The following is a 15,662-nucleotide window of genomic DNA, read 5'->3' on the forward strand; positions in this document are numbered from 1 at the left end:
GTATGTGCACAGCAGTTTTGGATCGATTTTGCTATAAAAGTGTCAAATATATCCTTACCTTTATCTGTCCACCTGAACATGGACCCTAAAACATTTAATCACTCAATGTGTTATGACCAAATGAACGGCACCCACCATATGGGGAACACCACCAACTGTGCCCAAATACTAGTACACGGAGAAGGTGCCCCGGTAAACATAAGTGGATTTAGTAATGGCACCTACTGGGTGCAAGGAGTAGCTTGGTTATGTGGACCCCGCGCATATTTCGTTTTGCCCTATAACTGGTATGGTGTGTGCGCTCCAATCTTTGTGTCAGACCATACTTTCCTGGTGTCACTGTCGTCTACACCAGCGAACCGCAGGCGCCGGTCCATCATAACTACAGCTTCTCTCCGTCCTCATGACAGTGTCTGGGGTTCAGATGTTCCCCAGGAGTTCAAACATTGGTCTACAGACCAGAAAGTATTAATGTCTCTTTTTCCCTGGGTAGGAACAGCAAAGAATACGTTACGATTAGAAACTATTGATTATCGTTTGGGGCTGTTCATAAATAACTCCATCATAATAAATGAGCAACAGAATGGAGAGATAGATGCTATTAAACAGATGGTCATTCAGAATAGAATGGTTTTAGACATACTTACTGCTGCACAAGGTGGTGTGTGCGTGCTCTTAAATAATACCTGCTGTACATATATTCCCGATAATGTGCACTCACCCAACATGACTACAGCCTTGGACCGTCTGCGAGAACTTCAAAAGATCATGACCTTAGACCCTCATGCTGGCCCCTCATGGTTGAATTGGTTTCTTACTGGGTCCTGGTGGCAGTTACTGCTAAAGTTCTCACTCCCCATTCTTGTTACATTATTATTTGTATGTTGTTGTTTCATTTGTATTATACCCTGCCTCCGTTCCATGATACAACATACTTTTAGTTCTGTTTTTCTGCTATACACTGCAGAAGAACGAATGGATTTACTAACCTTGTCTAGCCCTCTTAATAATGATGATGATGTGATCTGAATGACGGTTGTGCTGAAAGTGTTTTTGCAATTTGTACAATACTGATGCTTCTGATCATACTGTCATGATAAACAGGAGGGACTGTTAGGTTGAAGAAACTGTTATTAATCATTTGTTATCATTTCTGTATAATCAGCAATGAGTGTAAATATGTATATACATTATTTTGTTTTTCTTTACCTTCATACTTTAGATTATATTAGTTTACACGTATCCTGAGCACGTGTTTAAATAGTTGTCCACCTGAGTAAAACCAGAACTTCTTCTTCTCTCACAGTCTTTTCTTTGTTCTCACTCCAAGACCCCTGCCTCCCATTGACTATAAATAAAGGTGCCAAGGGGAACCACCCTTTGTAACACATTCCTTTGTAGCCTAGCATGCAGAGAGTGTGGTTACCCTTGTGCAAGTAAAACTCTAAGTGTGTTGTCTCGTGATTAATGGTGTGTACAGAGTTGGAGTGGAAAGCCTGTCGCTTTCTCCAACATATACTGTATTGTAGTTTGGTCCTGTGTGCAGGGTTGGAGTGGAAAGCCTGACGCTTTCTCCAACACTGAGTAGTTTGGTGAATGTTTGGTGTGGGTCCGGCGCTGCCGATTGGATGGTGGGGCTGCAGTGTGAGTCAGATAAAAAAAAAAAAAAAAACATTAGTAGGATGCAATGGGACCAACTGGCATGTATAGAGAGAGGCGTGTAATGCAAAAGGGCTGTTTTTGGTAGCGTCTCTCGCTTGCGGCCATACCACCCTGAACACGCCCGATCTCATCTGATCTCGGAAGCTAAGCAGGGTAGGGTCTGATTAGTACTTGGATGGGAGACCACCTGGGAATACCAGGTGCTGTAAGCTTTTCTCACTTTTACTTTATACAGGGGGCGCTCCACTTCACGATTAATTTAAATCTAGCACTCCCCTTCCATTTTACTATTTTATATATATATATTTTTTCTCTCTTTCATAAAGGCAGCTTTTAGAAACCGTTTTACTCTAAATACTTCCTGGTAATTCTAGGTGCTGTAAGCTGTTCGTGCCTTTATTCCACCAGGGCGCGATCTTCTCACAAACTTGAAGACTGTCACTCCCCATTCACGTTTTACAACTTATTGTTAATGATAAAGAGACAGCTTTTTACACACAGTTTTAAACAAAGTACTGATATTATTCCTCTTCAACTCACCGGTTTGTTTTCTATGCAAAAACCACTTGACCACAGAAGACTCGATATTATTGGCATAGCAAGGTCTGCTCTTCTCCTCCTTTCAAAACTCGCTAAAAGCTGTATTTAAAAGAGCAGGTTGGCCGGGGTAATTCACACCCTTCAATGCCAGCTTAATGTTTAGGTTAGTGGGAATCACAGAGGAATTAGGGATGGAAACTTCTTTGCTGGTGGTAGAAGCGTTCTGGTGAATTTTTAGAGAGAAGAGGCCGTCAATGTTTGAATGTAGAAAATTGTTCTGGCTGCAGCCTGCAGTATGGACTTGTTGGTGTGTGTAGCTCCCAGTGTTCTGACAGCGTGACGTTTTGGGGAAGCATGTGATTCAGCAGCTACCAGTGGGCTTCGTGCGGCGGAGATTTTGTGGCTGTTAGCGGAGTTGATAACAGAGGGTCGTTAAGAGAAGCCTGCATGCAGTAGGCAAAGGAGTAATGTTTGCCGGCGGGGGACGTGCGGCGATTAACCTGTGCGGTAGTGAAAAGGAGTTAAAAAGAAGGAAGTGTGCGGATGCGGAAAGAATGGAATAATTGTGGTAGGCTGCCGGCTGAGTAGTTTGGTGAATGTTTGGTGTGGGTCCGGCGCTGCCGATTGGATGGTGGGGCTGCAGTGTGAGTCAGATAAAAAAAAAAAAAAAACATTAGTAGGATCCAATGGGACCAACTGGCATGTATAGAGGCGTGTAATGCAAAAGGGATGTTTTTGGTAGCATCTCTTGCTTGCGGCCATACCACCCTGAACACGCCCGATCTCATCTGATCTTGGAAACTAAGCAGTGTAGGGACTGGTTAGTACTTGGATGGGAGACCACCTGGGAATACCAGGTGCTGTAAGCTTTTCTCACTTTTACTTTATACAGGGGGCGCTCCACTTCACGATTAATTTAAATCTAGCACTCCCCTTCCATTTTACTATTTTATATATATATATTTTTTCTCTCTTTCATAAAGGCAGCTTTTAGAAACCGTTTTACTCTAAATACTTCCTGGTAATTCTAGGTGCTGTAAGCTGTTCGTGCCTTTATTCCACCAGGGCGCGATCTTCTCACAAACTTGAAGACTGTCACTCCCCATTCACGTTTTACAACTTATTGTTAATGATAAAGAGACAGCTTTTTACACACAGTTTTAAACAAAGTACTGATATTATTCCTCTTCAACTGACCGCTTTGTTTTCTATGCAAAAACCACTTCGCCACAGAAGACTCGATATTATTGGCATAGCAAGTTCTGCTCTTCTCCTTTCAAAACTTGCTAAAAGCTGTATTTAAAAGAACAGATTGGCCGGGGTAATTCACACCCTTCAATGCCAGCTTAATGTTTAGGTTAGTGGGAATCACAGAGGAATTAGGGATGGAAACTTCTTTGCTGGTGGTAGAAGCGGTCTGGTGAATTTTTAGAGAGAAGAGGCCGTCGATGTTTGAATGTAGAAAATTGTTCTGGCTGCAGCCTGCAGTATGGACTTGTTGGTGTGTGTAGCTCCCAGTGTTCTGACAGCGTGACGTTTTGGGGAAGCATGTGATTCAGCAGCTACCAGTGGGCTTCGTGCGGCGGAGATTTTGTGGCTGTTAGCGGAGTTGATAACAGAGGGTCGTTAAGAGAAGCCTGCATGCAGTAGGCAAAGGAGTAATGTTTGCTGGCGGGGGACGTGCGGCGATTAACCTGTGCGGTAGTGAAAAGGAGTTAAAAAGAAGGAAGTGTGCGGATGCGGAAAGAATGGAATAATTGTGGTAGGCTGCTGGCTGAGTGTTAGGTTGAAGAAACTGTTAGTAATCATTTGTTATCATTTCTGTATAATCAGCAATGAGTGTAAATATGTATATACATTATTTTGTTTTTCTTTACCTTCATACTTTAGATTATATTAGTTTACACGTATCCTGAGCACGTGTTTAAATAGTTGTCCACCTGAGTAAAACCAGAACTTCTTCTTCTCTCACAGTCTTTTCTTTGTTCTCACTCCAAGACCCCTGCCCCCCATTGACTATAAATAAAGGTGCCAAGGGGAACCACCCTTTGTAACACATTGTAGCCTAGCATGCAGAGAGTGTGGTTACCCTTGTGCAAATAAAACTCTAAGTGTGTTGTCTCGTAATTAATGGTGTGTACAGAGTTGGAGTGGAAAGCCTGTCGCTTTCTCCAACATATACTGTATTGTAGTTTGGTCCTGTGTGCAGGGTTGGAGTGGAAAGCCTGACGCTTTCTCCAACATATTATTTGGTCCTTCGAGCCGGATCCGAGGACACCTGACGACATCGCCAGCGCACCGAGAGGAGCGACACCGAAGTCTGTCGACAGCCACTCGGAGACGGGTGCAAGAAAGACCTGTGACGTGAATTCGTCATCAGGCTGGTGGTTAGAACTGCGCTCGACGTCTGGTGATGTCTGACGGACCTCGGTGGCGGAACACAGGCACACAGGACAGGTGAGACAACAAAGGTTATTCAGCTAAATAACCGGGTCAATTGACGTGGGTTAGGCTTAGCCGTAATTAAGCAGAAAAGGGGTTAGGCTTAGCCGTAATTAAGCAGAAAAGGGGTTAGGCTTAGCCGTAATTAAGCGAAATATGAACATGCATGTATTGTGTGAATGACTGGACTAAGACTATTATAGAGGCTTAGAGTTGCTTTGGTCAGTCCATTTCTTATTTTGCCTGGTGGGAAAGAAGTACTGGTGATTGAAGGATCAAGGACGGGTTTCATCCCTGAAAACCGATACCGCTGCACGAACAGCGTGCAGTAGAAGGCCGTATTGGTGTCCTCCCATATATCTCGTACCAGTGAAATTCCACCCAGGACCTGTGTAGTGCGGAGACGGGAAAGAAAAAAAATGGGAAAGAATCAGAGTAAGAGGATTGAACTAGAGGGAGATGAGAAGTTTATGGAAGGATATAAACCAGGTTCAGGACAAATAAGTAATCAGAGGTGGAGAAAAAAACATGGGTTTGAAGGGAAACTCCACACTCCAGATATCTTAAAATTACAAGGAAATTTAAGACTAGAAATGTTACAAACCTTGAAGAAAGGAAAATTGGAGAAAAGGAAAAAAGAATATAAGTATTCAGATAATTGGTTGGAACAAAGTAAGTTAAGAGATGTACGTAGAAAGCAGAAAAAGGATGATAGAAAGGATAAATTAACTGCAGCCGCTCTAGTCACTTTAGATGATGAGACGGTGGCCAAAATAAAACATAGAGAAAATAGACCACCAGCACCGCCACTATTGCCTGCCCCCATGCAACCCGTAGATAGAAGGGAAATAAAACAACCATCAGCTATGGGCACAATACCAAAGAAGCCATCAGCTCTTCCTTCTTCCCCCATTATAACTAGGAGTAGAGATCCTACGTTATACCCTGTGCGCGATCTAGCTACTGCTAAGGTTCGATGGCATCCGCGAAATGAAGGCATTGATATTGATAGTGAAGAGGAAGAAATAGAATTACAATGCCCCCTAGTGGAGGTGGCAAACCCTAATAGAGAGCCAGATGGAGGACCTGAAACAATGTTAGTCTATAGACCATGGACAGCTGAAGATAGAACGGCAGCATTAAAGGGAATACCTCCTGTTGATGAAGGGGTACCAGAATTTTGGACAGCAATATTGGAACTACAGAGCAGTTTCCACCTGAATGGTAGAGAAATGTTCCAATGTTTAAGACAGCTGTTCAATCATAAATGGGGAAGAGTAGCAGGAGACTTTACTGGTCATGGACCAGACAATCAACCACTTGCACATAATTCACAAGCTCTGCAACAGAGTATGCAGCAATTACATGGAAGGATAGAGACAGTGTTTATGAGACGAGCAGATTATGGCAGAATTGCACAATGCAAGCAAAAAGATGGAGAAGAGCCAGAGGATTTTATGGATAGGATGAGAGTGGTGTTTAGAGGGAATTCAGGAATTCCTCATAATGAGGAAAATGGAGGAGTTTATCAGCAACAGTTAAAACGTGCGTTCATCACAGGGCTAAAACCTGAACTGAAGAGATACATAGATAAACATTGGGTACATCAGAATACTGGTTCAGTGCAGCAAGCCCTAGAATATGCCCAACACGCCCATACAGCACAAAAACAGAAATCAGACGCAGTGTTTGCTGCTAATGATACTGTTGCAATAATACATATGAATCCTCCGGGGAGGGGAGGGTTCAGAGGAAGGTCACGAGGCCGAGGAAGGGGGAGAGGTGCTTTTAGGAGCAATCAGCGAAATTTATTACAGCAAGATAACACTTGCTGGACATGCGGAAAACTTGGGCACTTAGCTAGGCAATGTAGAACCAAGTTTATAAACAACCCAAATTCCACAGAGAATCAATGACAATTAGCCTGTGAACTATCAAAAGAGCCAGATAAGCTGCAAAAACAGGATGAGACAGAAGAGATAGATTTGCAAGCAGTTTGCCAACTGCTAGCACTAAAACAACTTGAAGAACTACCAAAACGAAGGCTTATTATAAATGGGAAAATATATGAGTGCCTATGTGATACCGGAGCCTGTAGAACAGTGTTAACCACTAGCCCTCCAAGGGTCACCTTTTCCTCGTCCTCCATAAATATCCGAACTGCAGGAGGCCAAGCCAAAAGTCATCAATTGACAAATCCAGTTAGCATAAAAGATGAGGAAACAGAGTTAGAATGTCACGCCCAAGTGCTAATAAGCCCTTCATGTCCAGTCAATCTGTTAGGAAGGGATCTTATGATACAAATGGGTATTAGTGTGATTGCAACACCCACTGGCATGAAGGCTATAGTAGAAAAGCAAACTTTCGTGATACATGGCATGTCAGCTCCACAGTATTATTGGTCCCTAGATCTGGGGGGGACAGCACAGACACGTGAAATATTGAGAAAAACTAGAGAAAAGCAGTCCCCTAAACAAACCCAGTTCATGCCTGACGATGCCTTACACGTCACTATGTGGTACAAAGGCACCCCAGGACCAGATTATGCCTATGACAAAACGTTTCATGCCCTTCAAGACACTTGTATCACCTTACAACATATATATGTTAACTCCACTACTGGCTTTTCTGCTGCTTCAGTCATCTTATCTAATAAACAACAGGCTGTGTTCAGAGGGGGAACACCACACGTATCTCTATCAAAACCACCTCAGATGCAGTGGAAGGATGTAGAGATGTTCTTACGAGATTCCATGCACAGTTACAATGACTACCAACCCGTACCTGGCTCCTTTTGGAGCTATGACAAAAAACACAATGTGTGGCGGTTTCCTTTGGGATGGAGAGTTCAAACCACTCTCACCACACACTTGCAGGACCCAACCTGACAAATTTTTCCAACCCTGGAGGAGGGATCATGTCCAGATCTAGATCGCCTCCCGGAAGGGTTGTGGTCGTCCTCCCCCACTGATGTAGGACTGGTAAAGGGGTTTCCACCTTACAAAGTAATTGTGAAATCAGAACACCGTCCGGTAGTTAGACAATACCCGTTAAAACCTGAAGCAGAGAAAGGTATAGCCCCTGTAGTGCAGGATATGTTGGCATCAGGAATATTGCGAGAGGCTCCTGAGGCCACTTGCAATACTCCTATCTTCCCCGTCCAGAAGGGACATACAGGGAAATGGCGCATGGTGCAGGATTTAAGACCAGTAAATGAAATAGTACAACATGCTGCACCAGATGTGCCTAATCCACACCTTTTGTTAAATTCCTTGTCCCCTGACAAGAAGTATTTTTCAGTAGTGGATCTGAGTAATGCCTTTTTCTCAGTACCACTACATCCTGATTCACAACACTTATTTGGTTTCACTTATAAAGGACATAAATACACATACACTAGACTCCCTCAAGGGTTTTCAGAAAGTCCACATGTATATATACAATGGCACTACGGTATTCAATGAGTTCCTGTAAAATACCGTCCCATAGTCAAGTGCTATTGTATGTAGATGATATATTAATTGCTTCAGATACAAAACAGCATTGCAAAGAAGCCACACTGTTAGTGTTACAGCATTTGTATGATACAGGACATAAGGCATCAAAACAAAAATTACAGTATTGCAGAGAGGAAGTTATATATCTTGGACATAAACTCTCCCAAAAAGGTCGATCGTTATTAGAAACTAGAAAACAGGCAATACAAGAGGCACCAAAGCCAAAGACTAAACAGCAAATGATGTCCTTCTTAGGACTTTGCAATTATTGCAGGGAATGGTTACCTGATTATGCTGCACTCGTTCAACCTTTACAAACCCTGATTTATGGGAAGGACATGGCACTGAAAGATAAAATTCAGTGGACAAAAGAAGGAGAATTGGCATTCACAAATCTAAAAATAATGTTACAAACTAATGTGACACTTGCTCTGCCAGATTATCAACAACCATTTACCCTATGTGTTGATGCAAATCAAGGGTATATGAAGGCAGTATTAACACAGCCATTCGGCGCAAAAGAGAGGCCATTAGCGTTCTATTCTAAACGATTAGATGCAGTGGCAGCTGGTTTTCCGCAGTGTTTGCAGGCATGTGCAGCTGCTGCAGAAGCAGTGAAATTATCAGCAGAATTAGTGTTGTGTCACCCACTCACTTTGAAGGTGCCACATTCAGTTTCTTTAGTTTTACTGCAGACGCCACTGCCATTCCTCACACATGTTAGACATCTGACCCTAGTCTCACTCCTGCTTTCACAGTCAAACATCACAATACAGCGATGTGGTCCTCTCAACCCTAGCACCCTTCTTCCGACAGCGGAAGATGGAGAGCCACATTCGTGCAAAGCAGTTGTGGAAGAACAAACCAAACCAAGAGCAGATATTTTACAGACCCCAATACCAGATTCAACGGTTGTTTTTGTATATGGATCAGCATCAAAAAATGACATGGGGAAGAACAAGGTCGGATATGCTGTAGTTACATCTACTGAAGTGTTGGAGGCCAATGCACTTCCCCCTGCTTGTTCAGCACAAGTGGCTGAACTCTATGCTGTAATTAGGGCATGCGAGCTCTTCAAAAACAAGCCACTTACAATATACACTGATAGTCAATATGTGTTTGGAGCTGTTCATCACCATGCAAGAGTGTGGAAAAATAGAGGATTCAAGACATCGCAAGGAACATCTTTAACTCATACGAACCTATTACTCAGGTTGTTAGATGTTGTGCAATTACCATATTGCCTTGCGATATGCAAATGTAAGGCACACCAAACTGATGCTTCCGCAATAGCTAAAGGAAACAGTTTTGCGGACATGACGGCAAAAAGTGCTGCACAAAAACAACCTGCCTTAAATGTTACAGATGTCTTGTTGATAGATAGTGATGTACTATGTGATGCACAGACTCATGCACCTAAAACAGAAATACAGAGCTGGATTAAGAGAGGAGCAATACAACAAGGGAAAACTTATTATATGAATGACAAGCCCATCCTACCAAAAAATTTATACAAGACAGCTGCCTTAGTGAGCCATGGACACACCCATGTCTCAACAGGAGGGATGGTACATATTATCCAACAATACTTTTATACTATAAATTTTTCTGATTATGCAAAACAATTTTGTCGAGCGTGCTTAATTTGCTGTAAACACAATGCACAAGGCAACATAAGGCCAAAACGTGGCCAGTTTCCCGCAGCTGAATATCCATTTCAAATTGTACATATGGATTTCATTGAATTATCTTGGTCACAAGGGAAGAAGTACTGTCTAGTCATTATAGACACCTTTTCTAAGTGGGTAGAAATATACCCTGTAAAACACTGTGATGCAATGACCGTTGCAAAATGTTTGGTAGGCCATTATTTCCCTACCTATGGCATACCTCATATTATAAGATCGGACAATGGGACTCATTTTGTGAATCAAACCATGTCCCTTTGCTCACAAGCACTCGGGTTTACGATCAAAAATCATTGCGCTTATCACCCCCAGAGCGCAGGCTTAGTGGAAAGGACCAACGGCACCATTAAAACAAGACTCAGAAAGACAGTGGAAGAGACAAAAAGACCGTGGCCAGAATGTTTGTCTCTAGTAAAATTATGGATGAGAATAACTCCCACTCCTGCAGGATTGACACCATTTGAAATAGTGTATGGTAGACCGTTTCCCTTAGCAACCGAAATGAGTGATATAGGAAAAGCAGACAGAGAAAATACGTTAGCCGATTGGATGCGTAAGCTATTATCATCACAACAAAAACATAACCCCAGTAGTCTGCCAGTAAATTCTGTTTCTGTTCAACAGGATAATCTGCAGCCAGGAGATTGGATCCTGGTCAAGGTCCTGTTGCGAAAGGATTGGAGCACACCCCGGTGGGACGGACCCTATCAAGTCCTGCTCACAACACCAACAGCGGTGAAAATAGCAGAGCGACCTTCCTGGATACATAAGAGTCACTGTAAGCCCATCAAGCCCGTATCAGAGACCTCTGTACCTTCGGAGTAGCAGTGGAAGTCCGCTACAAAGGCGCAGCAATCAATAGGATACTGACGTCTCAACCCGGTGAAGAAAACAGCTGATCTGCACTCCATTTAGAATGGCTCTGATTGGGTGGGGATGTGGTAAGGTAACTCTCGGTGTAATTCTCTTTATGGGAATTGTTGGTCTGCTTCTGCACTCACCAGAGCAGGTGTTTCGCCCACCTAGATGGACACATGATGGTTCCCACCTGAGACCTATCTCCACAAATGAGACCCATCCTTTCCTACAAAATTACTGGTACTGTTATGTTTATGATTCAGCAAAGAAAGACAATTTAACTAATTGTTATGTCTGTACCCACATGCCATCTCATGCCGATGGATTAACTATATATGGGAAACCTATGAATAAGTCACAAGCAAAGTGTGCTGCCTCTTTTGCAGGTGTAGGCTATCAGCATGATAATATAAAAATAAATGACACAGATCCATATACTGCTGGTTTGGATAATGGCGTATGTGCACAGCAGTTTTGGATCGATTTTGCTATAAAAGTGTCAAATATATCCTTACCTTTATCTGTCCACCTGAACATGGACCCTAAAACATTTAATCACTCAATGTGTTATGACCAAATGAACGGCACCCACCATATGGGGAACACCACCAACTGTGCCCAAATACTAGTACACGGAGAAGGTGCCCCGGTAAACATAAGTGGATTTAGTAATGGCACCTACTGGGTGCAAGGAGTAGCTTGGTTATGTGGACCCCGCGCATATTTCGTTTTGCCCTATAACTGGTATGGTGTGTGCGCTCCAATCTTTGTGTCAGACCATACTTTCCTGGTGTCACTGTCGTCTACACCAGCGAACCGCAGGCGCCGGTCCATCATAACTACAGCTTCTCTCCGTCCTCATGACAGTGTCTGGGGTTCAGATGTTCCCCAGGAGTTCAAACATTGGTCTACAGACCAGAAAGTATTAATGTCTCTTTTTCCCTGGGTAGGAACAGCAAAGAATACGTTACGATTAGAAACTATTGATTATCGTTTGGGGCTGTTCATAAATAACTCCATCATAATAAATGAGCAACAGAATGGAGAGATAGATGCTATTAAACAGATGGTCATTCAGAATAGAATGGTTTTAGACATACTTACTGCTGCACAAGGTGGTGTGTGCGTGCTCTTAAATAATACCTGCTGTACATATATTCCCGATAATGTGCACTCACCCAACATGACTACAGCCTTGGACCGTCTGCGAGAACTTCAAAAGATCATGACCTTAGACCCTCATGCTGGCCCCTCATGGTTGAATTGGTTTCTTACTGGGTCCTGGTGGCAGTTACTGCTAAAGTTCTCACTCCCCATTCTTGTTACATTATTATTTGTATGTTGTTGTTTCATTTGTATTATACCCTGCCTCCGTTCCATGATACAACATACTTTTAGTTCTGTTTTTCTGCTATACACTGCAGAAGAACGAATGGATTTACTAACCTTGTCTAGCCCTCTTAATAATGATGATGATGTGATCTGAATGACGGTTGTGCTGAAAGTGTTTTTGCAATTTGTACAATACTGATGCTTCTGATCATACTGTCATGATAAACAGGAGGGACTGTTAGGTTGAAGAAACTGTTATTAATCATTTGTTATCATTTCTGTATAATCAGCAATGAGTGTAAATATGTATATACATTATTTTGTTTTTCTTTACCTTCATACTTTAGATTATATTAGTTTACACGTATCCTGAGCACGTGTTTAAATAGTTGTCCACCTGAGTAAAACCAGAACTTCTTCTTCTCTCACAGTCTTTTCTTTGTTCTCACTCCAAGACCCCTGCCTCCCATTGACTATAAATAAAGGTGCCAAGGGGAACCACCCTTTGTAACACATTCCTTTGTAGCCTAGCATGCAGAGAGTGTGGTTACCCTTGTGCAAGTAAAACTCTAAGTGTGTTGTCTCGTGATTAATGGTGTGTACAGAGTTGGAGTGGAAAGCCTGTCGCTTTCTCCAACATATACTGTATTGTAGTTTGGTCCTGTGTGCAGGGTTGGAGTGGAAAGCCTGACGCTTTCTCCAACACTGAGTAGTTTGGTGAATGTTTGGTGTGGGTCCGGCGCTGCCGATTGGATGGTGGGGCTGCAGTGTGAGTCAGATAAAAAAAAAAAAAAAAACATTAGTAGGATGCAATGGGACCAACTGGCATGTATAGAGAGAGGCGTGTAATGCAAAAGGGCTGTTTTTGGTAGCGTCTCTCACTTGCGGCCATACCACCCTGAACACGCCCGATCTCATCTGATCTCGGAAGCTAAGCAGGGTAGGGTCTGATTAGTACTTGGATGGGAGACCACCTGGGAATACCAGGTGCTGTAAGCTTTTCTCACTTTTACTTTATACAGGGGGCGCTCCACTTCACGATTAATTTAAATCTAGCACTCCCCTTCCATTTTACTATTTTATATATATATATTTTTTCTCTCTTTCATAAAGGCAGCTTTTAGAAACCGTTTTACTCTAAATACTTCCTGGTAATTCTAGGTGCTGTAAGCTGTTCGTGCCTTTATTCCACCAGGGCGCGATCTTCTCACAAACTTGAAGACTGTCACTCCCCATTCACGTTTTACAACTTATTGTTAATGATAAAGAGACAGCTTTTTACACACAGTTTTAAACAAAGTACTGATATAATTCCTCTTCAACTCACCGGTTTGTTTTCTATGCAAAAACCACTTGACCACAGAAGACTCGATATTATTGGCATAGCAAGGTCTGCTCTTCTCCTCCTTTCAAAACTCGCTAAAAGCTGTATTTAAAAGAGCAGGTTGGCCGGGGTAATTCACACCCTTCAATGCCAGATTAATGTTTAGGTTAGTGGGAATCACAGAGGAATTAGGGATGGAAACTTCTTTGCTGGTGGTAGAAGCGGTCTGGTGAATTTTTAGAGAGAAGAGGCCGTCGATGTTTGAATGTAGAAAATTGTTCTGGCTGCAGCCTGCAGTATGGACTTGTTGGTGTGTGTAGCTCCCAGTGTTCTGACAGCGCAACGTTTTGGGGAAGCATGTGATTCAGCAGCTACCAGTGGGCTTCGTGCAGCGGAGATTTTGTGGCTGTTAGCGGAGTTGATAACAGAGGGTCGTTAAGAGAAGCCTGCATGCAGTAGGCAAAGGAGTAATGTTTGCTGGCGGTGGACGTGCGGCGATTAACCTGTGCGGTAGTGAAAAGGAGTTAAAGAGAAGGAAGTGTGCGGATGCGGAAAGAATGGAATAATTGTGGTAGGCTGCCGGCTGAGTAGTTTGGTGAATGTTTGGTGTGGGTCCGGCGCTGCCGATTGGATGGTGGGGCTGCAGTGTGAGTCAGATAAAAAAAAAAAAAAAACATTAGTAGGATACAATGGGACCAACTGGCATGTATAGAGGCGTGTAATGCAAAAGGGCTGTTTTTGGTAGCGTCTCTCGCTTATGGCCGTACCACCCTGAACACGCCCGATCTAGTCTGATCTTGGAAGCTAAGCAGGGTAGGGTCTGGTTAGTACTTGGATGGGTGACCACCTGGGAATACCAGGTGCTGTAAGCTTTTCTCACTTTTACTTTATACAGGGGGCGCTCCACTTCACGATTAATTTAAATCTATCACTCCCCTTCCATTTTACTATTTTATATATATATATATATATATTTTTCTCTCATTCATAAAGGCAGCTGTTACACACCGTTTTACTTTAAATACTTCCTGGTAATTCTAGGTGCTGTAAGCTGTTCGTGCCTTTATTCCACCAGGGCGCGATCTTCTCACAAACTTGAAGACTGTCACTCCCCATTCACGTTTTACAACTTATTGTTAATGATAAAGAGACAGCTTTTTACACACAGTTTTAAACAAAGTACTGATATTATTCCTCTTCAACTCACCGCTTTGTTTTCTATGCAAAAACCACTTCGCCACAGAAGACTCGATATTATTGGCATAGCAAGTTCTGCTCTTCTCCTTTCAAAACTTGCTAAAAGCTGTATTTAAAAGAACAGATTGGCCGGGGTAATTCACACCCTTCAATGCCAGCTTAATGTTTAGGTTAGTGGGAATCACAGAGGAATTAGGGATGGAAACTTCTTTGCTGGTGGTAGAAGCGGTCTGGTGAATTTTTAGAGAGAAGAGGCCGTCGATGTTTGAATGTAGAAAATTGTTCTGGCTGCAGCCTGCAGTATGGACTTGTTGGTGTGTGTAGCTCCCAGTGTTCTGACAGCGCGACGTTTTGGGGAAGCATGTGATTCAGCAGCTACCAGTGGGCTTCGTGCGGCGGAGATTTTGTGGCTGTTAGCGGAGTTGATAACAGAGGGTCGTTAAGAGAAGCCTGCATGCAGTAGGCAAAGGAGTAATGTTTGCCGGCGGGGGACGTGTGGCGATTAACCTGTGCGGTAGTGAAAAGGAGTTAAAAAGAAGGAAGTGTGCGGATGCGGAAAGAATGGAACAATTGTGGTAGGCTGCCGGCTGAGTAGTTTGGTGAATGTTTGGTGTGGGTCCGGCGCTGCCGATTGGATGGTGATGCTGCAGTGTGAGTCAGATAAAAAAAAAAAAAAAACCAGGAGTAGGATCCAATGGGACTAACTGGCATGTATAGACGCGTGTAATGCAAAAGGGCTGTTTTTGGTCGCGTCTCTCGCTTATGGCCATACCACCCTGAACACGCCCGATCTCATCCGATCTCGGAAGCCAAGCAGGGTAGGGTCTGGTTAGTACTTGGATGGGAGACCTCCTGGGAATACCAGGTGCTGTAAGCTTTTCTCACTTTTACTTTACACAGGGGGCGCTCCACTTCACGATTAATTTAAATCTATCACTCCCCTTCCATTTTACTATTTTATATATATATATATATATTTTTCTCTCATTCATAAAGGCAGCTGTTACACACCGTTTTACTTTAAATACTTCCTGGTAATTCTAGGTGCTGTAAGCTGTTCGTGCCTTTATTCCACCAGGGCGCGATCTTCTCACAAACTTGAAGACTGTCACTCCCCATTCA

At 43.0% G+C, this 15,662-nt stretch overlaps 5 non-coding genes across 5 annotated transcripts; all 5 read left to right on the forward strand.

Moving 5' to 3' along the window:
* Window positions 1–1,755: 1,755 nt before the first annotated feature.
* Window positions 1,756–1,874, forward strand: LOC125732341 (5S ribosomal RNA). Its single transcript, XR_007391723.1, has one exon. It is a non-coding gene; the product is annotated as a 5S ribosomal RNA (ribosomal RNA).
* A 1,078-nt stretch (window positions 1,875–2,952) lies between these two features.
* On the forward strand, window positions 2,953–3,071 carry LOC125731053 (5S ribosomal RNA). The gene has a single exon (XR_007391342.1). It is a non-coding gene; the product is annotated as a 5S ribosomal RNA (ribosomal RNA).
* A 9,828-nt stretch (window positions 3,072–12,899) lies between these two features.
* On the forward strand, window positions 12,900–13,018 carry LOC125733865 (5S ribosomal RNA). The gene has a single exon (XR_007393199.1). It is a non-coding gene; the product is annotated as a 5S ribosomal RNA (ribosomal RNA).
* Window positions 13,019–14,096: 1,078 nt separating this feature from the next.
* LOC125736986 (5S ribosomal RNA) lies at window positions 14,097–14,215 on the forward strand. Its single transcript, XR_007396253.1, has one exon. It is a non-coding gene; the product is annotated as a 5S ribosomal RNA (ribosomal RNA).
* A 1,083-nt stretch (window positions 14,216–15,298) lies between these two features.
* On the forward strand, window positions 15,299–15,417 carry LOC125732568 (5S ribosomal RNA). Its single transcript, XR_007391944.1, has one exon. It is a non-coding gene; the product is annotated as a 5S ribosomal RNA (ribosomal RNA).
* Window positions 15,418–15,662: the final 245 nt, after the last annotated feature.

This window comes from Brienomyrus brachyistius, chromosome 2, assembly GCF_023856365.1.
Source record: "Brienomyrus brachyistius isolate T26 chromosome 2, BBRACH_0.4, whole genome shotgun sequence".
Classification (NCBI taxonomy): Eukaryota; Metazoa; Chordata; class Actinopteri; order Osteoglossiformes; family Mormyridae; genus Brienomyrus; species Brienomyrus brachyistius.